Source organism: Triticum urartu, chromosome 4A (genome assembly GCF_056163025.1).
Source record: "Triticum urartu cultivar PI428250 chromosome 4A, HENAU_Tu73, whole genome shotgun sequence".
Classification (NCBI taxonomy): domain Eukaryota; kingdom Viridiplantae; phylum Streptophyta; class Magnoliopsida; order Poales; family Poaceae; genus Triticum; species Triticum urartu.
The window spans coordinates 284,407,873-284,435,169 of NC_141876.1; positions in this window are offsets into that span (position 1 = coordinate 284,407,873).

A 27,297-nucleotide genomic window follows, 5' to 3' on the forward strand; every position below is an offset into this window, starting at 1 on the left:
GGCTTCCTCAAAATGCCCTAGGTCTTCATGAGCAAGCAAGTTGGATGCACACCCACTTAGTTTCTTTTTGAGCTTTCATATACTTATGGCTCTAGTGCATCCATTGCATGGCAATCCCTACTCACTCACATTGATATCTATTGATGGGCATCTCCATAGCCCGTTGATACACCTAGTTGATGTGAGACTATCTTCTTCCTTTTTGTCTTCTCCACAACCACCACTCTATTCCACCTATAGTGTTATATCCATGGCTCACGCTCATGTATTGCGTGAAGATTGAAAAAGTTTTGAGAATGTCAAAAGTATGAAACAATTGCTTGGCTTGTCATCGGGGTTGTGCATGATTTAAATATTTTGCGTGGTGAAGATAGAGCATAGCAAGACTATATGATTTTGTAGGGATAACTTTCTTTAGCCATGTTATTTTGAGAAGACATAATTGCTTTGTTACTATGCTTGAAAAGTATTATTATTTTTATGTCAATATTAAACTTTTGTCTTGAATCTTTCGGATCTGAATATTCATACCACAATTAAGAAGAATTACATTAAAATTATGCCAAGTAGCAATCCGCATAAAAAATTCTGTTTTTATCATTTACCTACTCGAGGACGAGCAGGAATTAAGCTTGGGGATGCTTGATACGTCTCCAACATATCTATAATTTTTGATTGCTCCATGCTATATTATCTACTGTTTTGGACATTATTGGGCTTTATTATCCACTTTTATATTATTTTTGGGACTAACCTATTAACTGGAGGCCCAGCCCAGAATTACTGTTTTTTGCCTGTTTTAGGGTTTCGAAGAAAAGGAATATCAAACAGAGTCCAAACAGAATGAAACCTTCGGGAATGTGATTTTCTCAATGAACAAGACCCGGGAGACTTGGACCCTACGTCAAGAAAGAAAAGAGGAGTCTACGAGGTAGGGGGGTGCGCCCACCCCCACCAGGCGCGCCCTCCACCCTCGTGGGCCCCCTGTTGCTCCACCGACATACTCCTTCCTCCTATATATACCTACGTACCCCCCAACCGATCAGATACGGAGCCAAAAACCTAATTCCACCGCCGCAACTTTCTGTATCCATGAGATCCCATCTTGGGGCCTATTCCGGAGCTCTGCCGGAGGGGTCATAGATCATGGTGGGCTTCTACATCAACACCATAGCCTCTCCGATGAAGTGTGAGTAGTTTACTTCAGACCTACGGGTCCATAGTGTAACATCCCGGATGTAATTTACCTTATATGTATCCCAACTCTTGCCGTTTCTGGCACTAAGTTATTTTATTTTCCTCGGGTTCGGGTTTTTGTTTGCGTGTGTTGTTGTCTTTGTCATGCATCTCATATCATGTCATCATGTGCATTGCATTTGCATACGTGTTTGTCTCATGCATCCGAGCATTTTCCCCGTTGTCCGTTTTGCATTCCGGCGCTTCTATCTCCTCCGATGCCCCTTTCTACCTCTTCTCGTGTGTGGGGGTTAAACATTTGCGGATTGGACCGAGACTTGCGAAGCGGCCTTGGTTTACTACCGGTAGACCGCCTGTCAAGTTTCGTGCCATTTGGACTTCGTTTGATACTCCAACGGTTAACCGAGGGACCGAGAAGGACTCATTTGTGTTGCATCCCATCATCCTTCCAATTTGGCCCAAAACCCAACAAAGACCCTTCCATCATCTAGAGCGTTCGATCACGATCGCGTTGCCGAAAACCGCACCTCATTTGGAGTCTCCTAGCTCCTCCTACCACTATATATAGACCCCTCATTCCAAATCCCGGGTCTCTTCTTTCCCTAACCCTAAAATTCCTCGCGCCGCCGCCGGACATGTCCGCCTCCACGCCGGACACCACCCCGAGCCAGTGAGCAGCCGCCACATGGCAACCGTCGGTCGCCCCCGCGCGAGGCCCGCTGAGCCCGTAGCCAGCCCCCGAGGGCCCGAGCTCGCATCGCCCATCTCCTCCTCGCGCCACCCGTGCCCCATCTTCCTCCTCGTGTCCGGCCGCCGCCCGCCGCTGCAGGCCACCGCAACCTCGCCGGAGACCTCGAGATCCCGCCGCTGCTACAGTACCTGCTAGCTACAGTAAACCCTAGATCTGGGTTGAGTTTCTCCCCCTCTCTCAGATTTATTTTGCAATCTTTGGCATGCCGTAACTCCGCGTCCGTAGCTCCGATTTGCGCATGTAGCATATCAAAATGTTCGCCTCGACGAGTACATCATTTCATCTCATTGCATCATTTTCATTTGAGCTCATCTTGATGCCCTAAATGCTGTTGGAAGAGGGCTACGTGATATAATTGTCAGATCTGTTTCATCAAATAGATATTTGTCATTTTTGCCATGATTAATGTGTGCATGATATGCTCGTGAGCTCTACATGAGTTCTGTTATATGCCATGCCATCTTTACAGAGGTGCTTACCATGTATTTTTGTGATATGTGTGGTGACTAGCACCAGCTTGCAAAGTAGTGCAATCGGTAATGCTGATTTCAGGGACTTGGAAATTCACAAAGTCCTTGTTCTGATTTTGTCATTATGCCATATGTTCATGTTGTTTCCTAGTGATTCGTGCCCCTTTTGAGGATGATCAGTAAGGATGTTTTGTTAACATTGTGGTGCTCTATCCATACATGTCTTTGGTTGCATTTATGGAGCACCTTAGCTTGAGTCAATCGAGCTCTACTTTTGCTATTTCGTGAATCCTGGCAGATTGTTGACTTGTTAGCGATTTTGCCGAGGATGTTGCTTTTGATCCGTGCATGCTATGTTGTTGTTCTTGCCATGTCTAGCTCCCATGATATGTATTCTTGATGGGTGTATGCTTAGTTTGTCATGCCATGCTCTGTAGTGAGTGCATCGAGCTCGTGAACATGCCTACTCGTTAACTGATTTGCATGCTCCAGTTTTTCACTAAGTCTATAATCTGATTATGTTTTTGCCATGTTCACATGCTTGCAATTGTATTTTCTGATCCCTTTTGGCTCAAGGTCACTAAGGGACTTTTGTTAAGTGCTTTGAGTAGCTTCATTCCATGCCTTGCTTTGCCATGTTAAGTTCCTTTAGCATGTAGTTTTTATGCTCCAAAGTGTGCAACCTGATGTTAAATTCCAGACTTGTGTTAATTTTACTAAGTCTGAAACCTGTTATCATTTGCATTTTTGCCAAGCTTGTTTGAACCTGTTAATGGATGAATTGGCCGTAGCTCACTGTTCATCTTTTGTCAAGCATCATGAGTGGATCCCTGCCATGTATTTTGTTGTCATGTTTGTGTGTTGTAGCATATTTATCTTGATGCATTTAGATGGCTACTTGCTGATTATCGCAGACCGGTGCCATATTTGTTTTGCTTGCCATTTCCAAACCGTGCATCCGATTCCGGTGATCTTTATATCGATTTCAACCTAAATCACCTCACCTTTCCAGTGGCACTCTTGGATTTCCATGTTGAGGCCAGGTTCAATCATTCCTTGTCAAATCTTGCATATGCATCACATATCACATCCCGCATAGCATACCATGTTTGCATCATGTTGTTCGGGCATTGCACATGGTTGATTGTGTTGCTTTTGCTTGTTTGTCTTGTTTGGGTAGATCCGGGAGGCGAGTTCGCTAACGAGGAGCCCGTTGAGTTTGCTTATGAGGATCAAGTCAACTCTGACAACTTTGCAGGCAAGATGATGATACCCTCAAAATCACTTCTATCTTTGCTTGCTAGATGCTCGCTCTTTGCTATGCCTATGCTATGATGCCTACCACTTGATTATCATGCCTCCCAAATTGCCATGTCAAACCTCTAACCCACCTTGTCCTAGCAAACCGTTGATTGGCTATGTTACCTCTTTGCTCAGCCCCTCTTATAGCGTTGCTAGTTGCAGGTGAAGATCGGAGATCGTTCCTTGTTGGAATATTGTTTATTGTTAGGATATCACTATATTATCTTGTTATCTTAATGCACCTATATAGTTGGTAAAGGGTGGAAGGCTCGTCCTTTTGCCTAGTGTTTTGTTCCACTCTTGCCGCCCTAGTTTCCGTCATATCGGTGTTATGTTCCCAGATTTTGCGTTCCTTACGCGGTTGGGTTATAATGGGAACCCCTTGACAGTTCGCCTTGAATAAAACTCCTCCAGGAAGACCCGACCTTGGTTTTATCATTCGCCACCTAGCCTTTTTCCCTTGGGTTTCACGGACTCAAGGGTCATCTTTATTTTGAACCCCCAGGCCAGTGCTTCTCTAAGTGTTGGTCCAACCCAGAGCACCGTGCGGGGCCGTCCCTTGGCAACTTCGGTTACATTGGCTCCCGTACGCTTAGCTTATCCGATGTGCCCTGAGAACGAGATATGTGCAGCTCCTATCGGGATTTGTCAGCACATCGGGTGGTCTTCTTGGACTTGTTTTACCATTGTTGAGGATGTCTTGTAATCGGGATGCCGAGTCTGATCAGGTCTTCCCGCTAGAAGGAATATCCTTCATTGACCGTGAGAGCTTGTGATGGGCTAAGTTGGGACTACCCTGCAAGGATTTGAACTTTCGAAAGTCGTGCCCGCGGTTATGGGCGGATGGGAATTTGTTAATGTCCGGTTGTAGATAACTTGAAACTTAACTTAATTAAAATGAATCAACCGCGTGTGTAACCATGATGGTCTCTTCTCGGCGGAGTCCGGGAAGTGAACACGGTGTTGGAGTAATGCTTGACGTAGGTTGCTATAGGATCACTTCTTGATCATAGTTCTTCGTTCGTGCTTTGCCTTCTCTTCTCGCTCTCTTTTGCGAACAGGTTAGCCACCATATATGCTAGTCGCTTGCTGCAGCTCCACATATTTACCTTGCCTTACCTATAAGCTTAAATAGTCTTGATCGCGACGGTGCGAGATTGCTGAGTCCCTGTGACTCACAGTTTACTTCCAAAACCAGATGCAGGGACCAATGATACCGTTCCAGATGATGTGCTTGAGCTCAAGTGGGAGTTCGATGAAGACTCTCGTCGTTACTATGTGTCTTTCCCAGATGATCAGTAGTGGTGCCCAGTTGGGGCGATCGGGGACCGTGTCGCATGTTGGGGTTGATCTTTTATTTTGGTACCGTAGTCGGACCGTGAGTGTATTGGATGATTGTAATGTTATTCATATATTTGTGTGACATGGCGAGTGTAAGCCAACTATGTACCTTTTCCCCTATTATCTATTTACATGGGTTGTTGTGAAGATTACCTTACTTGCGACATCGCTTTCAATGCGGTTATGCCTCTAAGTCGTGCTTCGACACATAGGAGATATAGCCGCATCGAGGGCGTTACACATAGTTAGTAGCTAGATGGCTTCTTGTCTCTTTTTGGATCTCAATACAATGTTCTCCCCTCTCTTGTGGAGAACTATTCGATGTAATCTTCTTTTTGCGGTGTGTTTGTTGAGACAAATGAATTGTTGGTTTATGATCAAGTCTATCTATGGATAATATTTGAATCTTCTCTGAATTCTTTTATGTATGATTGTTTATCTTTGCAAGTCTCTTCGAATTATCAGTTTGGTTGGCCTACTAGATTGATCTTTCTTGTAATGGGAGAAGTGCTTAGCTTTGGGTTCCATCTTGTGGTGTCCTTTCCCAGTGACAGTAGGGGCAGCAAGGCACGTATTGTGTTGTTGCCATCGAGGATAACAAGATGGGGTTTTCTTCATATTGCATGAGTCTATCCCTCTACATCATGTCATCTTGCTTAAGGCATTACTCTATTCTTAACTTAATACTCTAGATGCATGCTGGATAGTGGTCCATGAGTGGAGTAATAGTAGTAGATGCAGACAGGAGTAGGTCTACTTGTCTCAGACGTGATGCCTATATACATGATCATACCTAGATATTCTCATAACTATGGTCAATTCTATCAATTGCTTACAGTAATTTGTTCACCCACCGTAGAATACTTATGCTCTCGAGAGAAGCCACTAGTGAAACCTATGGCCTATCTTTATCATATTGATCTCCTACTACTTAGTTATTTCCTTTGCTATTTACTTTGCCTTTATTTTACTTTGCATCTTTATCATAAAAATACCAAAAATATTATCTTATCATATCTATCAGATCTCACTCTCGTAAGTGGCCTTATAGGGATTGACAACCCCTATTTGCATTGGTTGCGAGGATTTATTTGTTTTGTGCAGGTACGAGGGACTCGCGCGTAGCCTCCTACTGGATTGATACCTTGGTTCTCAAAAACTGAGGGAAATACTTACGCTACTTTGCTGCATCATCCCTTCCTCTTCGGGGAAAACCAACGCAGTGCTCAAGAGGTAGCACACGGCTATTCGAATAGATAAACTATCCTGCAGGGGTGCACCACATAAACCAATAGGCTCAATCCCTCTGGCCGGACACACTTTCCTGGGTCATGCCCGGCCTCGGAAGATCAACACGTCGCAGCCCCACCTAGGAAGAACAGAGAGGTCAGCATGTCGGTCTAAATCCTATGGTGTAGGGGTCTGGGCCCATGGCCCATTGCACACCTGCACGTTGCGTGGGCGGCCGGAAGCAGACCTAGCCTCCCTAATACAAGAGCAGGCGTTCCAGCCCAATCCGGCGCGCGCCGCTCAGTCACTAACGTCAAGAAGGCTTCGGTTGATACCACGACTTCGAGTGCCCATAACTGTTCCCGCGTAGTTGGTTAGTGCATATAGGCCAGTGGCCAGACTCAGATCAAATACCAAGATCTCGTTAAGCGTTTTATTTTGAACTAACCGCGGACACCGACCAGGGGCCAGGCCCACCTCTCACCTAGGTGGTCTCAACCCGCCCTGTCGCTCCGCCACAAAGTAACAGTCGGGGGCCGTTGGGAACCCAGGCCCACCACTACTGGGATGGAACCACCTGTCCTTTCAGCCCCCACATCGGAATCACTTGCGGGTACTCTACGAGCTGACCCGACTTTAGTCACCACATGTATCATATAATATATATGTAAATATATACCCGTGATCACCTCCCGAGTGATCACGGCCCGGTAGTATAGCATGGCAGATGGACAAGAATGTAGGTCCACTAATGGAATACTAGCATCCTATACTAAGCATTTAGGATTGCAGGTAAGGGTAACAACTGTAGCAAAAATGACAAGCTATGCAGCAGAATAGGATTAACCGAAAGCAGTAACATGCTACACTACTCTAATGCAAGAAGTAGAGAGAAAGAATAGGCGATATCTGGTGATCAAGGGGGGCTTGCCTGGTTGCTCTAGCAAGACGGAGGGGTCCTCAACACCGTAGTCGTACTCAGTGGCATCAGCGTCGGTCTCGAGGTCTACCAGAGAAGAAGAGGGGGGAAGAAACAGTAAATACGGAGCAAACAAAGCATCTCAAAACATAACGAGGCAATACGCGGTGCTAGGTATGCCCTAACGCGGTACTAGGCTATGCCGGCGAAGGGGGGAAACATCCGGGAAAGCATTCCCGGTGCTTGATGTGTTCGGACAGACGAACCAGAGGGGGAAAGTTGCACGTCTGCTATGCTAGGAACGTGTGGTGAACGAACAGACTACGTATTCAGATTCGTCTCATCGTTCTGAGCAACTTTCATGTACAAAGTATTTCCATCCGAGTTACGGATTATTTTAAATTAAATTTCAATGTTTTAATTCATTTCCAGGAATTAACAGATTAATTTAAATGAAAATAATTTATGATGTCATCATGACATCAGCGGGCAAAGTTGACCGTTGACCAGTCAAACTGATGGGTGGGGCCCGTTTGTCATTGTCTATTCCTAATTAAACAGTGATTAGGATTAATTAACATGTTAATTAACTTTAATTAGTTAACTAAATAGAATTAATTAATTAACTAATAGAATTTTATTTTATTTATTATTATTTTTAGAATGTTCTGGGCATGGGGCCCCACTGCCATTGGGTAAGGGGGCCCTAGCGGGCCGCGCGGGCAGGCAAGTCTCGGGCAACAGGCGGGCGTGTAACACCCCAGATGTCATTTACCAAATTTGTACTCCAACTCTTGCCATTTTTGCCTTTTATTTTTTTGCATCCTGAAGCACTTTTCATCATGCCATAACTCTGCATCTGTAGATTCGTTTTGTGTGTGTTACATATCAAATTGTTCATCTGGATGTCCTCTTCATTTTGTTCCATTGCAACATGCTTGTTTGAGTCCATCTTGATGCCCAAATGACTGTTGCAAGAGTGCTATAAAATGTTAGTTCCTGATTCTTAACAGATCTTGAGCATTTGTCATTTTTGCCATGATTATTGTGTGCTGCATATGGGCATAAGCTCTACATGTGTTTTGGGCTATGCCATGCCATCTTTACAGGGGTGTATGCCATGTATTTTTGTGATCAATTTGGTGACTAGCACAAGCATGCAAAGTAGCTCTCATGATATTGCTGATTTCAGGGACTTGGCATTTTCAGTAAGTCTTTGCTCTGCTGTTATTCTTATGCCATCTATTCATGTTGCTACAGAGTGATCCATGCTTCTTTTGAGTATGTTCAGTAAGGATGATTTTGGCATATGGTTATGCCCTATCCATCCATGTCCTTGTTTGAATTTATGGAGTACACTAGCATGACTCAATCTTGCTCTACTTTTGCTATAAAATGTTTACGTGTTAATTAATTTTGCCAAGGTTGTTGTAGTTGATCCATGCATGCTATGAGATTGTTCTTGCCATATTTAGCTTCTTGATCATGCCTTGTTGCTGTTAGTATGCTTAGTTTGTCATGCAATGCCTTTTGATGAGTGCATCGAGCTCGCGAAGAGGCCTTCGTAACTCTGTTTTTGCCATGTCCAGTTTTCTGCTGAGTCTGAGTCTGTTAACGAAACTTGCTATGTTTACATGGGTGCCATCATGTTTTCTGTGCCCTTTTGGCTTATGGTCAATAAGGGACTTTTTTTATATGTTTTGAAAAGATTCGTGTCGTGCCTTGAATTTCTATGTTCGGATCCTTTAGCATGTTGATATCTTGCTCTAAACATTGCTTCCTGATGTTAAATCCTCACATGTTATTTTCACTAAGTCTGTGAAGCTGATATCTTTTGCACTTTTGCCATGCTTATTTGAACCTGCTCTTGCGTGATTTAGCCGTAGCTCAGTGTTCATCTTTTCTCAAGCATCTTGAGTAGATCACTGCCGTGTGCTTTGTTGCCATGTTGGAGTGCAGTAGCTTAGTTTCTTGTTGCATTCTAGATGGCATCGTGCTGTTAATCGCATAATTGTGCCATTCTTGTTTTGCTTCCCATTTGCAAACCGTGCATCCGTTTCCGGCGATCTTTATATCGATTTCGACCGAAATCAACTCATCTTTCCAGCGGCACTCTTGTTTTGCCAAGTTGAGGCCTGGTTAAATCGTTTCCTTTCGGACCACGCATATGCATTGCATATCACATCCCGCATATCGTGCCATGTTTTGCATCATGTTGCTTGCGCATTGCACCGTGGTTGATTGTGTTTTCCTTTGCTTGTGTTCTTGACTTTGGTAGAGCCGGGAGACGAGTACGTGATTGAGGAACCCATTGAGTATGCTTACGAGGATCAAGCTTACGTCAACTCGGAGAACTTTGCAGGCAAGATGACCATCCCTCGAAATCACTTCTATCTTTGCTTGCTAGTTTGCCCGCTCTTTTGCTATGCCGCGATACCTACCACTTGCTATATCATCCCTCCCATATTACCATGTCAAACCTCTAACCCACCTTGTTCTAAACCGTTGTTTGGCTATGTTACCGCTTTGCTCAGCCCCTCTTATAGCGTTGCTAGTTGCATGTGAAGATTGGAGTTTGTTCCTTGTTGGAACATGATTATTGTTGGGATATCATTATTATATCTTGATTACTTTAATGCACCTATATACTTGGTAAATGGTGGAAGGCTCGGCCTTATGCCTGGTGTTTTGTTCCACTCTTGCCGCCCTAGTTTCCATCATACCGGTGTTAGGTTCCTTGATTTTGCGTTCCTTACGCGGTTTGGTTATAATGGGAACCCCTTGACAGTTCGCCTTGAATAAAACTCCTCCAACAAGGCCCAACCTTGGTTTTACCATTTGCCACCTAAGCCTTTTTCCCTTGGGTTTCGTGGACTCAAGGGTCATCTTTATTTTAACCCCCCCGGGCCAGTGCTTCTCTAAGTGTTGGTCCAACCTGAGCGATGTCCGGCGCCCCCTGGGCAACCAGGGTCTATGCTAACCCGACGTCTGGCTCATCTGGTGTACCCTGAGAACGAGATATGTGCAGCTCCTATTGGGATTTGTCAGCACATCGGGCAGCTTTGCTGGTCTTGTTTTACCATTGTCGAGATGTCTTGTAACCGGGATTCCGAGTCTCATCGGGTCTTCCTGGGAGAAGGAATATCCTTCATTGACCGTGAGAGCTTGTGATGGGCTAAGTTGGGACACCCCTACAGGGATTTGAACTTTCGAAAGCCATGCCCGTGGTTATGGGCAGATGGGAATTTGTTAATATCCGGTTGTAGAAAACCTGACACTTAACTTAATTAAAATGAATCAACAGCGTGTGTAGCCGTGATGGTCTCTTTTCGGCGGAGTCCGGGAAGAGAACACGGTTTCATGTTATGCTTGAACGTAAGTAGTTTCAGGATCACTTCTTGATCTTTATAGTTTCTCGACTGTGCTTTGCTTCTCTTCTCGCTCTCATTTGCGCAAGTTAACCACCATATATGCTAGTGCTTGCTGCAACTCCACCTCACTACCATTTCCTACCTATAAGCTTAAATAGTCTTGATCGCGAGGGTGTCAGATTTCCGAGTCCCCATGACTCACAGTTTACTTCCAAAACCAGATGCAGGTGCCGATGATGCCAGTATAGGTGATGCGACCGAACTCAAGTGGGAGTTCGACAAGGATTCATGACGTTACTATGTTTCCTTTCTAGACGATCAGTAGTGGAGCCCAGTTGGGGCGATCGGGGATCTATGCATTTGGGGTTGTCTTTATTTTGGTTCCGTAGTCAGACCTTGATTGTATTCTGGTTGATGTAATGCTATATTTATGTATTGTGTCAAGTGGTGATTGTAAGCCAACTCTTTATCTCTTTCTTGTTCAGTACATGGGATGTGTAAAGATTACCCCTCTTGCGACATGCCTACAATGCGGTTATGCCTCTAAGTCGTGCTCCGACACGTGGGAGATATATCCGCATCGTGGGTGTTACAAGTTGGTAATCAGAGCCTTCCCCGACTTAGGAGCCCCCTGCTTGATCGAATCGTTGGTGTTGTTGAGTCTAGAAAAATGTTTTGAGTCTTATAGTATTATATATATCGGAGAGTAGGATTATTTTTACTCCTCAGTCCCTTCGTCGCTCTGGTGAGGCCTCCTGACGTAGAGTTTTGACTCTTCTCTTCTCAAATTTCACTAAAAAAAATTTAGGATCACGCGGGTATCTTGGAATCGTTCCGATGGTTTTGTGACGAGAACATTGTTCTTGGTGCCTCCTGACATTTAGGGGTTGTGGCAGTGTCCCGGGGAGTTGAGCTACGAGGTGTTGTCGTCACAATTTTATTGTTGCAGTTCTAGAATACCTGAGTTCGCCGACATAAAAAAAATCTCCTTTATGCAGTTGATGGTGAGATAACCTCGACGCCACCCAGTACTGGGGCGGGAGTTCAGAGTATTGCCATAACTCGTATAACGGATGCTTTTCGAAGGTTGAGGTAAATGATTTCCGAAGGTTTCTGGGTTATGTGTTGAAGGATGGATACAGCTGGATGTAGGATTTGCTAGTTTTGGATGAGATATTATGCTTCCCCTGTATCCTCAACACCTGATTGCATAACCAGAAAGTTTCGGGAGTTTCATAGGTGGGAATTCATGTAGCTCTAGTATTTCTTCCCGCAGATATTTGGTTTGTGATTGGGTAATCCTTACCAAGTATTTGTTCATATCTGTACCTTGTTGATTTTATTCTTCTACCTTTATCTAAGTGGCTTCTCAACTTATGGAAGTATGATCATTTACTTTGAAATTCATTCATTCATTCATTCTTGTTCGAATGTTAAGGCTATATGTTGCAATTTCAATCCATTGATTCAGCTTGAATATAGGTCTGTCAAGATGCTAACGGATGTCAACCTCTTCAGGATGGATCCTCCAACGCGTCAGAATCCGGAACCTCCGCCACCACCTCCACCTCCGGAGGGATGGCAAGCTGTTATGGCCGTTACCAACACCAACACGCAGATGCTTATGCAACTCTTGCAAGAGCGCAACCAAGGAAATCAAGGCCATGGCAACTATCAATCTCAGTTTGCTACCCTCAACCAGTTCCTCGCATACCAGCCGAAGTCTTTCAGTAACGGTGTCGAGGCCATAGACGCTGACGATTGGCTCGTGGATATCTGCAAACATTTTGAGTGTAGCAACGTCGGCCTGAGGACTTTGTCAAGTTTGCTTCGTTCCAACTCAAAGACCAAGCTGCTGAGTGGTATAAACAATACAAAGATTCCAGAGGAGGTCGTGTGATTACCTAGGATGATTTCCGCCAAGACTTCAAAGCTCACCACATTCCTCAAAGTGTTGTTGAGAGTAAGCGTGAGGAGTTCTGCAATCTGAAGCAAGGCAGCTTGTCTGTTTACCAATACAACATCCTATTCCAGAGGCTCGCTTGCTTCGCCAAACAGGACGTCCCTGACGAGAAAATCATGATTTATCAATTCAGAGGTGGCCTCAGAGAAGATCTGCAGCTAGCTCTTGTGCTTTTTGAGCTGACCAAGTATGATGATTTCTACAACATGGCACTAAAGCGAGAGGCCGCTCATCTCAAGTGCGATGCATCTAAGAAGAGAGTCAGGGATGCAACTCCTTCTTCTTCTTCTTCTTCTTCAACTCAAGTGGCAGCTAAGCAGCAAAAGTTCTGGTTGCCTCCTCCTCCTCCGTCCCGTCAGCCTTATCAGCAGAAGAGCAAAGGTGGCAATGGATCTTCCCACCCACCCAACCGAGGCTATCGGAACAAAGCTTCGTCTCATGCTCCAAGGTCAAGTGCTCCGTATCACCACCCGCTCTCAGAGGTTACGTGCAACAAGTGTCAGCAGAAGGGGCACTGTGCGAACAAATGCTTCAACCAGAGGCGCCTTCCGCCTCCTCCTCCTATGAGATCTGCCAGCAATGTAGTGGTCAAGCATAATCCCAAGCATGTCAAGGTTAACATGATGAATGCAGCTCAGGCAGAGGACTCGTCAAAAGTGATCATGGGTAACCTCCCAGTTAACTCTATTTCGGCAAAGTTCTCTTTGATACTAGTGCATCGTATTGTTTCATTTCAAAACCTTTTGCATCAAAGTATGAGTGTGATTATCAACAATTGCCTATAACTCTATCAATTGTGTCCCTGGGCAAGCAAATGTCAGCTAATATCTGCATCCCGGATGTTTCTATCGAGATGGGCGACTACAAATTTCTGGCTTCTCCAATTGTTCTGGGTGACTCGGATATTGATCTAATTCTTGGCATGGACTGGCTTTCTAAGCACAAGGCTCAGCTTGATTGTGCTGCCAGGCAGATTCAATTGACACACTCGTCTGAGGATGTGATCATCTATGCCACTCGTGATGATACCATTCGACTATTTTCTCTCAATGAGAAGGGCCAGTTGAATGCCATCTCTCAGATTCCAGTCGTTTGTGAATATCAAGACGTCTTTCCAGAAGAGCTTCCAGGAATGCCTCCTCACTAGCCAGTTGAATTCGTCATTGATCTTGAGCCTGGCACGGAACCTGTTTGCAAACGTCCTTACAAGCTTGGACCAGAAGAGTTGAAGGAGCTAAAGAAACAACTCGATATACAAGAGCGTATGGGTCTGATCCGACCGAGTTCTTCTCCATGGGGTTGTGGTGTTCTTTTTTTCAAGAAGAAAGATGGCACGGACCGACTCTGTGTCGACTGCCGCCGATTGAACAAGAAGACCATAAAGAACAAGTACCCACTTCCCAACATCAACAAGCTTTTCGAACAACTCAAAGGTGCTCAAGTATTCTCCAAGATTGACCTTCGTATGGGTTATCATCAGATTCGCATTCGTGAACAAGATATCCCCAAGACAGCATTCAAAACAAGCTATGGTTCTTATGAATACACTGTCATGTCTTTCGGCCTTGTCAATGCTCCTCCAACGTTCTCTCGCATGATGAACTTCATCTTCAACCCTTACACAAATGACTTCGTCTTGGTGTATCTCAATGATATTTTGGTCTTTTCCAAGAACAAAGAGGATCATGCCAAGCACTTGAGATTGGTGCTGGACAAACTCAGAGAACATCAGTTCTATGCAAAGTTTTCAAAGTGCGAGTTTTGGCTCGATGAGGTTCTCTACCTTGGCCATATCATCTCTGCCAAGGGCATAGCTGTTCATACTAAGAAGGTGTCTGCAATTGCGAATTGGGAACCGCCTCAAAATGTGAAGCAACTCCGCAGTTTCCTTGGGCTTGCAAGCTATTGTCGAAGATTCGTTGAGAATTTCTCTAAGATCGTGAAACCTCTTTCCAACCTCCTCCAGAAGCATGAGAAGTATGTCTGGACGCCTGAATCTGACATCACTTTGAACACCCTCAAAGAGAAGTTAGTCACAGCTCCAGTTCTGACTCCTCCTGATGAATCCAAACCATTCGAAGTTTTCTGTGATGCTTCCCTGCAAGGTCTCGGTGCTGTGTTAATGCAAGAGAAGAAAGTTGTGGCCTATACCTCTCGCCAGTTGAAGCCCAACAAAAAGAACTACCCTACTCATGACCTCGAGTTGGCGGCAGTTGTCCATGCTCTTTTAACATGGAGACATCTATTGTTGGGAAGGAAAGTGGACATATTCACTGATCATAAGAGTCTCAAGTACATCTTCACTCAGCCCAACCTCAACCTCAGGCAGACTCTTTGGGTAGAAATGATTCAAGAGTATAATCCGAGTATCGAATATACTTCAGGCAAGGCCAATGTCATTGCATACGCTTTGAGCAGGAAGGCTTACTACAACAGTTTGATTCTCAAGCCCTTTCAACCGGATCTTTGTGAAGCTTTCCGCAAACTTAATCTCCAAGTTGTTCCTCAAGGATTTCTTGCCAACCTCCAAGTCTCTCCTACTCTGGAAGATCAAATTCGTGAGGCTCAACTTCTTGATGCAATGGTGAAGAAGGTGAAAAATGGGATTGCCAAGAGCCAACCCAAGTACAAGTGCTATCGCCTTGATGACAAAGATACTGTATTCTTCGAGGATTGAATTGTGGTTCCTAAAGGCGACCTTCGTAAAGTCATTATGAACGACTCTCACAATTCACTCCTATCTATTCATCCTGGAAGTACAAAGATGTACCATGACCTCAAGCAGTCATATTGGTGGACTCGAATGAAGCGCGAGATTGCTCAGTTCGTGAATGAATGTGATGTCTGTAGAATAGTGAAAGCGGAACACCAACGACCATCTGGTCTCCTCCAACCTCTTGCCATTCCAGAATGGAAGTTTGATCATATTGAGATGGACTTCGTGACTAGATTTCCCAAGTCCAAACGTGGCAATCATGCTATCTTTGTTGTCATCGACAAGCTCACTAAAGTGGCTCATTTTCTTCCTATCAAAGAATCTATCATAGCAGCTCAGTTGGCAGGGCTATATACCTCCAGGATTGTCTCTTTGCACGGCATTCCGCAGTTGATATCTTCAGGTCGTGGAAGCATCTTTACTTCTAAGTTCTGGGACTCCTTTCAGAAGGCCATGGGCACCAACATTCGCTTCAGACAGCCTTCCATCCTCAAACTAGTGGACAAGTCGAGCGAGTTAATCAAATTCTTGAAGATATGCTCAGGGCTTGTGTCATTTCTTTCGGTATGAAGTGGGAAGATTGTCTTCCATATGCCGAGTTCTCCTACAACAACGACTTCCAAGCAAGTTCGGGCAAGGCCCCATTCGAGATTCTATATGGCAGAAAGTGCCATACTCCTCTTAACTGGTCAAAGACTGGTGAATGCAAACTTCTTGGCAATGACTTGATCACAGAGGCTGAAGAAATGTGCAAAGTCATTCATGAAAATCTCAAAGCCGCGCAATCGCGCCAGAAGAGTTACTATCATAGCAAGCATCGTGACTTGGCTTTCGAGATAGGAGACCATGTCTACCTCCGCATCTCTCCAATGAAAGGTACTCGTCGCTTCGGTATCAAAGGGAAGCTTGCCCCTAGATACGTGGGTCCTTTCAAGATCATTGGCAAAAGAGACGACCTTTCCTATCAACTTGAGCTTCCATCCAACTTTGCAAATGTGCACGACGTTTTTCACGTGTCTCAGCTTCGCAAATGTTTCAAGACTCCTGACCGCACCATCAACTTCAAAGAGATTGATCTCCAAGAAGACCTGTCTTATCATGAGCATCCCGTTGCTATCCTTGAAGAAACTGAGCGCAAGACTCGCAATAAGTCTATCAAATTCCTGAAAGTGAAGTGGTCACATCATTCCGACTGAGAAGCCACCTGGGAACATGAGGACCACCTTCGTTCCGAATATTCGGAGTTCTTTCAGACCTAGATCTCGGGACAAGATCCTTTCGTAGTGGTGGAGTGTTGTAACACCCCGGATGTAATTTACCAAATTTGTACTCCAACTCTTGCCATTTTAGGCTCTAAGTTATGATATTCCCTTGTTGTTTGCTTTTGTCTTTGGTTTTCATTTTGTCCATGTCATGCATTTCATATCATGTCATCATGTGCATCTCATTTGCATACGTGTTCGTCTCATGCATCCGAGCTTTTTCCCCGTTGTCCGTTTTGCGATCCGACACTCCTACGTCCTCCGGCGCCTCCTTTTGTCTCTTTTCATGTGCGGGTGTTAAACAATCTCGGAATGGACCAAGTTTTGCCAAGCTGCCTTGGTACACTACCGGTAGACCGCCTGTCAAGTTTCGTGCCATTTGGAGTCCGTTTGATACTCCAACGGTTAACCGGGGAACCGTAAAGGCCTCGTGTGTGTTGCAGCCCAACACCCCTCCAAAGTGGCCCAATAACCCATCCAAACCCCCTCCATCCTCTCGGCCATTCGATCACGATCGCATGGTCGAAAATCGCTCTCCATTTGGACTCTCGTATAAAAACACCTTCCCCTCCGAAATTCGCGGTGCAAACCCTATCTCTCCCTCTCCTCGTGCCGCCGGACACGTCCGTTCGGGACGGACGCGTCCGCCACCGCCACCGCGCCCAATCGCGCCTTGCCACGTGTCTCGCGCAGCCCCACTTCGCCGCCGGTCCGCGGGGCCCAGATCTGGCCCCCGTGGCCCGTTCCGCCGCTGCCGCCGCCCGTGGGCACCCCGCCGCCCGTCGCTGCCCGACCGCGCACCGCGCTGCCCGCGCTCGTCACCGCCGCCGTCCGCGCTCGCAGCACCGCCGCCCGGCCACCGCGGCTCCTCCCGCCGGCGCGCCACCGCCGCCCGGCCACCGCAGCTACTCCCGCCGGCGCGCCACAGCCTCCGGCCCCCGCGACTCCTCCCGTCGGCGCTGCCCTTCTTCTCCGCCGCTGACTACCGCCTTCTCCCCATGCTCCGGCCACCACAGTGAGATCTCCGTCCGTCCTCGTAAACCACGCTGCCAGATCTGGATCTGGAGATTAGGGTTGACCCAAAATTATCCGAAGTCCTTTTTTTGCATCCTGAAGCACATTTCATCATGCCATAACTCCGCATCCGTAGATCCGTTTTGTGCGTGTTACATATCAAATTGTTCATCTGGATGTCCTCTTCATTTTTTTCCATTGCACCATGCTTGTTTGAGTCCATCTTGATGCCCAAATGACTATTGCAAGAGTGCTATAAAATGTTACTTCCTGATTCTTAACAGATCTTCAGCATTTGTCATTTTTGCCATGATTATTGTGTGCTGCATATGGGCATAATCTCTACATGTGTTTTGGGCTATGCCATTCCATCTTTACAGGGGTGTATGCCATGTATTTTTGTGATCAATTTGGTGACTAGCACAAGCATGCAAAGTAGCTCTCATGATATTGCTGATTTCAGGGACTTAGCATTTTCACTAAGTCTTTGCTCTGCTGTTATTCTTATGACATGTATTCATGTTGCTATAGAGTGATCCATGCTTCTTTTGAGTATGTTCAGTAAGGATGATTTTGACATATGGTTATGCTCTATCCATCCATGTCCTTGTTTGCATTTATGGAGTACCCTAGCATTACTAAATATTGCTCTACTTTTGCTATAAAATGTTCCTGGCAAATTGTTTACGTGTTAATCAATTTTGCCAAGCTTGTTGTAGTTGATCCATGCATGCTATGAGATTGTTCTTGCCATATTTAGCTTATTGATCATGTCTTATTGCTGGTAATATGCTTAGTTTGTCATGCAATGCCTTGTGTTGAGTGCATCGAGCTCGCAAAGAGGCCTTCGTAACTCTGTTTTTGCCATGTCCAGTTTTTTCTACTAAGTCTGGGTCTGTTAACGAAACTTGCTATGTTTACATGGGTGCCTTCATGTTTTCTGTGCCCTCTTGGCTTATGGTCAATAAGGGACTTTTGTTATATGTTTTGAGTAGATTCATACCGTGCCTTGAATTGCTATGATCTGATCCTGTAGCATGTTGATATCTTGCTCTAAACATTGCTTCCTGATGTTAAATCCTGACATGTTATTTTCACCAAGTCTGTGAAGCTGATATCTTTTGCACTTTTTCCATTCTTGCTTGAACCTGCTCTTGTGTGATTTATCCATAGCTTAGTGTTCATCTTTTGTCAAGCATCTTGAGCAGATCACTGCCATGTGCTTTGTTGCTATTTTGGAGTGCAGTAGCTTAGTTTCTTGTTGCATTCTAGATGGCATCGTGCTGTTAATCGCAGAATTGTGCCATTCTTGTTTTGCTTGCCAGTTGCAAACCGTGCATCCGTTTTCGGCGATCTTTATATCAATTTCGATCGAAATCAACTCATCTATCCAGAGGCACTCTTGGTTTGCCAAGTTGAGTCATGGTTCAACCTTTTTCCTTTCGGAGCATGCATATGCATTACATATCACATCCCGTGTATCATGCCATGTTTTGCATCATGTTGCTTGCGCATTGCACTGTGGTTGATTGTGTTTTCCTTTGCTTGAGTTCTTGCCTTGGGTAGAGCCGGGAGACGAGTACGTGATCGAGGAACCCGTTGAGTATGCTTATGAGGATCAAGCTTACGTCAACTCGGAGAACTTTACAGGCAAGATGACCATGCCCTCGAAATCACTTCTATCTTTGCTTGCTAGTTTGCCCGCTCTTTTGTTATGTCGTAATACCTACCACTTGCTATATCATGCCTCCCATATTGCCATGTCAAACCTCTAACCCACCTTGTCCTAGCAAACCATTGTTTGGCTATGTCACCGCTTTGCTCAGCCCCTCTTATAGCATTGCTAGTTGCAGGTGAAGATTGGAGTTTGTTCCCTTGTTGGAACATGATTATTGTTGGGATATCATTATTATATCTTGATTACTTTAATGCACCTATATACTTGGTAAAGGGTGGAAGGCTCGGCCTTATGCCTAGTGTTTTGTTCCACTCTTGCCGCCCTAGTTTCCGTCATATCAGTGTTATGTTCCTTGATTTTGCGTTCCTTACGGGGTTGGGTTATAATGGGAACCCCATGACAGTTCGCCTTGAATAAAACTCCTCCAGCAAGGCCCAACCTTGGTTTTACCATTTGCCACCTAAGCCTTTTCCCTTGGGTTTCGCGGACTCAAGGGTCATCTTTATTTTAACCCCCGGGCCAGTGCTTCTCTAAGTGTTGGTCCAACCTGAGCGATGTCCGGCGCCCCCTGGGCAACCAGGGTCTATGCCAACCGACGTCTGGCTCATCTGGTGTGCCCTGAGAACGAGATATGTGCAGCTCCTATCGGAATTTGTCGGCACATCAGGCGGCTTTGCTGGTCTTGTTTTACCATTGACGAGATGTCTTGTAACCGGGATTCCGAGTCTGCTCGGGTCTTCCTAGGAGAAGGAATATCCATCATTGACCGTGAGAGCTTGTGATGGGCTAAGTCGGGACACCCCTGCAGGGATTTGAACTTTTGAAAGCCGTGCTCGCGGTTATGGGCAGATGGGAATTTGTTAATATCCGCTCTGTAGAAAACCTGAAACTTAACTTAATTAAAAGGAATCAACAGCGTGTGTAGCCGTGATGGTCTCTTTTCGGCGGAGTCCGGGAAGAGAACACGGTTTCGTGTTAGTCTTGAACGTAAGTAGTTTCAGGATCACTTCTTGATCTTTATAGTTTCTCGACCATGCTTTGCTTCTCTTCTCGCTCTCATTTGCGTAAGTTAGCCACCATATATGCTAGTGCTTGCTGCAGCTCCACCTCACTACCTTTTCCTACCTATAAGCTTAAATAGTCTTGATCGTGAGGGTGTGAGATTGTTGAGTCCCAGTGACTCACATATTACTTCCAAAACCAGATCCAGGTGCCGATGATGCCAGTACAGGGGATGCGACCGAACTCAAGTGCGAGTTCGACGAGGATTCAGGACGTTACTATGTTTCCTTTCCAGACGATCAGTAGTGGAGCCCAGTTGGGGCGATCGGGGATCTATGCATTTGGGGTTGTGTTTATTTTGGTTCCGTAGTCGGACCATGATTGTATTCTGGTTGATGTAATGCTATATTTATGTATTGTGTGAAGTGGCGATTATAAGCCAACTCTTTATCTCTTTCTTTTTCAGTACATGGGATGTGTAAAGATTACCCCTCTTGCGACATGCCTACAATGCGATTATGCCTCTAAGTCGTGCTCCGACACATGGGAGATATAGCCCCATCGTGGGTGTTACAGGGCGCCCGTTAACGAGCGAACCCGGGCGATGGCCAGCGTGCACGGATGGGCGCTGGCGCGACACTGACGCAGCCACGTTGGGGCGGGGCCATGGCGAAGCGGGCGGTCGCCGGAGTAGGACGCCGGGGCCGTGGAGGGTGTGGCCGGACAACCGCGGGGCAGGAGCTGGCCGACGGCGCGGGGAGTCAAGGCGGTAGGAGCGGCCTGTGTGGTGCGGGGAGTCAAGGCAGCAGGAGCGGGCGGTAGCGGGATGGGCCAGCGGGGATGCGTGCCATGATGATTGAGGGGGCTCCAGGTGCGTCGCGAGCGGGGGAAATCGGAGCGCGTGGGGAATGGTGGTCGAGCTGGGCGAGGCTGCGCGAACTGGTGCGGCTGGGGCGCGCTGGCGCAAGCGGATGCGGGAGTGGCCGAGCACGGCGACGCGAGCTGCGGGCAGCGGAGTAGCAGAAGCAGCAACAACAACCTACAATAGCAGCGGCAGAATCGGCAACGGGCAACGGGCAACTGGCGTAGGTGGAGGCATGGAGCGCGGACGTGGGGCAGTGTGGCCGGACCGGAGCGAACCGCCGAGGAGAGCACGACGGGTGCGAGCGGCGTGCGGGGTGGCGCAGGAGCGCGGTGACTATGCAAGGAGAAGGGGGTGCTCACGTGGTAGCTGTAGGGTACGGGGCAGTGGTGCTCGAGGTGGGGTACGGGGATGCGCGACAGAGATGGGGATGTAGTCCTGCGAGGTGCTCATGGGGAGGCGCAACGCTTGGCGATCCGGCGATGGGCACGGGGAAGACGACGTTGAGCAGCGCCGGGCGGCGAGGCGTGGTCGTCGGGGCGATGAGGCAAGCTCTGATCCAGATCGGATCGGGAGGGAGGAGAGCTTAGTGGGGGTTATGGGTTAGGGTTTCCCCCGGATTGGGGATATGGAGGAGGGGAGTGGGGCGCCGGCTGGGCCGGCCTGGCTAGCCAAGTGGCCAGCTGGGTCGAGGCCTAGCGAGGTGGGAGCCTTTTAATTTCTTTTGTTTTTTTGTTCTTTTCCCTTTTATATATTCTTTCTATTTTATTTTAGTTACAATTCATTTTTAGTTTAGTAAAATATGACACTAGCTCCAAAAATAGTGTTTCAAGATAACCGACTACCCTAAAAAGTTTTACCTCAAAATAAAATAGTTTATCATTTCATAAAATATCAAAGGCACTTATTCAATCGTTTCAACTACTGTTTTAATCTTTTTAGAGTATTAAAACATTTTTATAAAAGTGGGGTTTCTTCACCACAATTAACTTTGCATTACTTGGCACAAGCTGGACATTTTAGTTTTAAAGTTTGAAAACTTTTGTTGTTTGCCTATAATTCAATTTTGAATTTGAATCGGTTTTTGAACTAACCCGAGATTAACTACAGTGACAGAGGTGACGTGGCATCATTAGCAGGGAATTACTGTAGTCTAATTATCCGGGCGTCACAATTCTCCTCCACTACAAGAAATCTCGTCCCGAGATTTAAGAGGGGAGTAAGGGGGAAAATTCTGATTACAATACTGTAATGGATCTTCTCGAAGAAGTTAATCCCTTTCGTTGATGTCTTCAATTCTTTATTCCAATGCATCATGATGAAGTTGTCGTCCTTTCTTCGGGAACTCCATCGTACTTACGAAAGGATAAGGGGGTATTACGGAAGAACAGACCACTACAATGTTTGCTTATCTAGTAGATAACATTAGGGAAGGTGGCGGAAAGTAACTCCCAAATTGAAACTTAAGACATCATCGAGAGCAAAGTGAGGAGGTATTATGGGAAGTTTCGAGCGGGCAGGCAATCGTTTCGATGCCTGAAACAGGGCGTGAAAGGGGTTCAAATCAACAAGAATAAGTGTTGTGTCTGATACCAAAATTTATGATCTCTCGGAAGGTGGGTCATGAATTACATATGAGGACACGCGCGAGGAACAACCTTGGGAACAGGGGGTTTACAGGAGAGTCAGGTTTTGATCCTGTGGAACTATGGGTTATGGGCCCACCATGTGGGTTAAAAGTAGGAAGGGCAGCGGCGTCTTGCATGATCATGTAAGCAAGGCATGTCAGAGGATAGTCTGTCGGTTATGTCGATAACAACATCGGTACCAAGGGCGAGGGACGAAGAGAACCATTTTCCTTCTCATTGAACGAGGCGGGCCAATAGTCAAAGTTCTCGTCCATCGGTGGTTACCGGAATGTCATCAACAATAGTAACAGGGTCTTGTTGACAGAATTGTACACCGAGGTGTTTACATAAGCAGGAGAATATTACTGCTTAGATCATATAGATCACAAGAAACGTTAAACCAACCAATGGAAATGAAAATATGATTATCAGATTAAACAGAACAATGGAAAGGAAAATGTGTTTAGACACGTATTTCAAGGGTATATCCTTCCCAAGGACAAGCGGAGCATGATATCCATGACAGGATAGAAAGTAGAAAACCATTTAGACAAGGGGGGAGGAATCTCATGATATTACCTATACAACGGTGATAGGATAAATGATAAGGAAAATTTAGCATTTTGCTTCAAATGCTCTTATTGAAATCCGGATTACCACAGACATGCTTCGAGATAGCATTGACATGGTGTTCAAGCAAAGGTCAGACTTTGGATACAGGAAGGATCTATCAGGAAAAACTTGTTGAATAAGTTTTACAATTTCCTCATGGAAGAATGGATAACCTTGCTAATAAGGAAACTATACCAGTAGGTCCTCGGCCAGGTGTGCTAGGCATGACATCACCTTACCGGGTCATAAAAGACCAGTGTTATAACTCTTGGAAAAATGGTGCAACCATCATATCTGACCGAGATTCAGATCTAATCGGTGTTAGGATACCTCAGACTCAGGATGCCTGAGAAGAAAAGGTACAAAACAAATTGATGAGACGACATTGTAAGATTCTCGGGAAATGTACTATGGAAGCGAGTTCCGAAACAAGAGCTCATCATTAAACCAATGAAGGGATAAGGAGGTAGCTCATGAACTTAGCGACAATTCATCGAGACTTCCAAAAGATGGGTTTCCACAATTATGTGCACAAGGATATAACATTAGTCAGATCAAATGATATAATGATGTATGCTTGAGGAAAACACGCACAGTTAAACATTGGTTGAAAGGTGCACCCAAAATATGGGCTTAGGTAGCATGATAAATGTTAGAATGGTGATTCGATAACCAATTGTCTAAGAATGAAATATCGACCATTAACTTCGAAGCAATAGGGTTGCTAGAAGTTTTGAAGTCACACATCATAGTTCGATTGTCAATTTTCTGGTTAGAAATAACACGTGGACCAAGGAATGAACGGAAATGGCAAGAATTATCACCTATATCAAGAATTCTTAAGAGGTGCTGAAATTCTCACGACATTCTTGACATAAAAAATGGTAATACTCCAAGGTAAAGAAGAACAAATGCTAGATAGCAAGGATCTCAAGGTATAACACAAAACACGAACAAGTTTGTGTTGAACGGAAGGCAATAAAGTGGTCCGTGGTAACACAATTCATCGAGGGCAAGGATGGTATTTCTCATCAAGAATTCGACTGATATTATAGAAGAGCTCAGAATGCTAATGATGATCACGTCACATTTGTCGAGAGATTTCATGAAGATGTAATCGATAGGCGATGAAATCAAGTTAAAGGAATGATGAAGCGAAAGGTTATTGGAACCATGGGTGCGACACGAACTCGAAATCAAGTTTGCTGTTCAAGGAGAAATGATATGACAAGGAAGATCGACGTAAGATTAGCTCACCGTCGAAATTTGTGCTCCGGAAAGAAGGACCAAGTAGCACAGTGAAAATTAGCACGATCATGAAGTAACTAATCAGGCTAGGAGTGACGTGATGGAGAATTAACCGTCTCAACAACAATGTACTAGGAGTATTAAATCACAGTGTTGATCTGATTCACTAATCGGTGTTCTAGGTTGACGACAACCCAGAAGTCGTGGAGTGACTATGACGGGGAAAGCTACTACTTCATCAGAAATTCATAACATGTAGTGCAATGGGGTGATTATCCTCGAGATACCAGGGGGTAATACTTGACGGTAGAACATAGAGGTTGGATAGGTGTACTGATCTTCAGCAGGCAAGTACTTTAACGTGATTTCCATTCGGTTATGGTCTCAACCTTAGTGGGGTCAACTGCTATACCTTCTCCAGATATAACGTGTCTGAGGAATCCAACTTCCTTCAACCAAAACTCGCATTTGCTGAATTTGGCATATAACTGATGTTCCCTTAGTTTCTCCAAAACCAAACGCAAATGTTCCTTATGCTCCTCTTCATCCTTTGAATAAACCAGGATGTCATCAATGAACACTACGACGAACTTATCCAAAAACTCCATAAACACTTTGTTCATCAGGTTCATAAAATAGGCAGGTGCGTTAGTCAATCCAAATGACATAACGGTATATTCATACAGTCCATATCTCGTGGTGAATGCTGACTTAGGTATGTCCTGCTCTCGAATCTTCAACTGATGGTACCCTGATCGCAAATCGATCTTGGAAAACACTTTAGCTCCTTGCAACCGATCAAACAGATCGTTGATCATTGGCAGTGGGTATTTGTTCTTGATGGTTACTTCATTCAATCCCCGATAATCTACAACCATCCTTAATGATCCATCCTTCTTTTCCACTAGAAGTACGAGTGATCCCCAAGGCGAAGAACTTGGGCGAATGTAACCTTTATCCAATAACTCCTTAATCTGATTCTTAATTTCCACCAAATCTTTTGCTGGCATCCTATATGGTCTCTTTGATATTGGCCCAGTGCCTGGCAATAACTCAATCAAAAACTCAATGTCTCTATCCGGTGGCATGCCTGGCAATTCCTCAGGAAATACATCAGGAAAATCCTTTACCACTGGTACTTCCTCCTGCACAAATCCTGATAAGGAATTTACTTGTGTCCTGTTTGGCACATGCCGGGATACATACTTGATCCTTCTTCCTTCTGGGGTGGTAAGCAAAATTGACTTACTAGCACACTCAATATTCCCTTCATACTTTGATAACCAATCCATGCCTAATATCACATCCAATCCTTGAGATTTCAATACTATTAGGTCTGAGGGAAACACATAGTTACCAATCCTTAATGGTAACCGATCACACCATAAACTTGCCACGTACTCTGCTCCTGGCGAGGTTACTAACATGGGTGACCTAAGGGCTTGGGTTGGAGGCATCTGAGGGTTTAGAAAAGACGAGAATTGAGAATAGAGTGAGGTCTAAAGAGAAAACACTACCCCAATGCACATGAGCAAATGCACACAAAATCACTTCAATCAATCAAACAAGGGCTTACAATCGGTTTAAAACTATCGCAAAAGTGCTCGACTATAATGTTTACATGGGGGAAATACTACTACTATCTGGTGGTCATCTAGAAATTTGAACTGGTGGAAGACTCCATGATATCTGCTCCAGCTTCGTCTTCAAAGTCGGGTTCACTTGGATCCGAATCGGTGTCATCGATGATGATGTAATTGTCCGGGCATGCGACGTACTCGTCGTCCTCTTTGGATGCTAACTTCCTCTTGAGTTCTTCAATCTCCTTCTTAAGATCGCAATTGTGCCTTGCTAGAGCTACGATCTCATCCATGTAGTCCTTGCGTGTAGACTTCAGTTCTCCTTCTAGCTCGATGATCCTTGCCTTCGCATTCTTCAACTCTATCATATCATTGCACATCTGGTTCTCGTGGCGTCGAATGTGCTGGTTTAACTCCTGGATGAAATATGCAATGGATCTATCCTTCTTGGTGCTGACTAACTCCCATTGTTCATTTCGGCGTCCGCAAATCTGGTAGATAGTGTCCTTGAGGTCTTCTTGGTAAACTTCTCCAATGCGTCCAATGGTGATATGAGCTGCCATGCTCCTTACCAGACTCCAGGTTGGTGCATTGAAAACACTATCTATGGGCTCGTGATTGGCGCGAATGTTCTTCCCGGAACGTGAGCTTGAATCTTCCAGCGCTCCTCTTCAGGCAGAGTGGCGTTGAAGGTTCCCGTGAAGCTTGGTAGTCCAATGTTCAGGTACTTGGTAACTTCCTTCAAGTGCAATCCAAAAGGTGTGCCTTCATCCGGTTGAGCGTACTTAATCTTCGCGTTCGTCATCCTAAAAGAGTAGAAAAGATGAGGAGTTAGAAAGTGAGAAGAGAATGGTAATCTATGGCTTTAACTTAGTGGTCGTGTCCTACAGTCAGCGTGTGCTCTGATACCATCTCTGTGGCGACCCGACCCGAATGGATCAAGTCTACTGTGCTCGGGTGTCATCCCTGGATCAGTAATGCTGACACCACACAGTACATCGAAGGATTTATAGCAGAGTGGCAATCACACACTTATTACATCGTTGTCTCAAAGAGAACTTATTACAATAAATATGGCTTAAGGCCATCTAATAACGATAACAGCGGAAGACTTGGAAGGTAAGTGGGTCCATCAACTCCAACGGCATCAC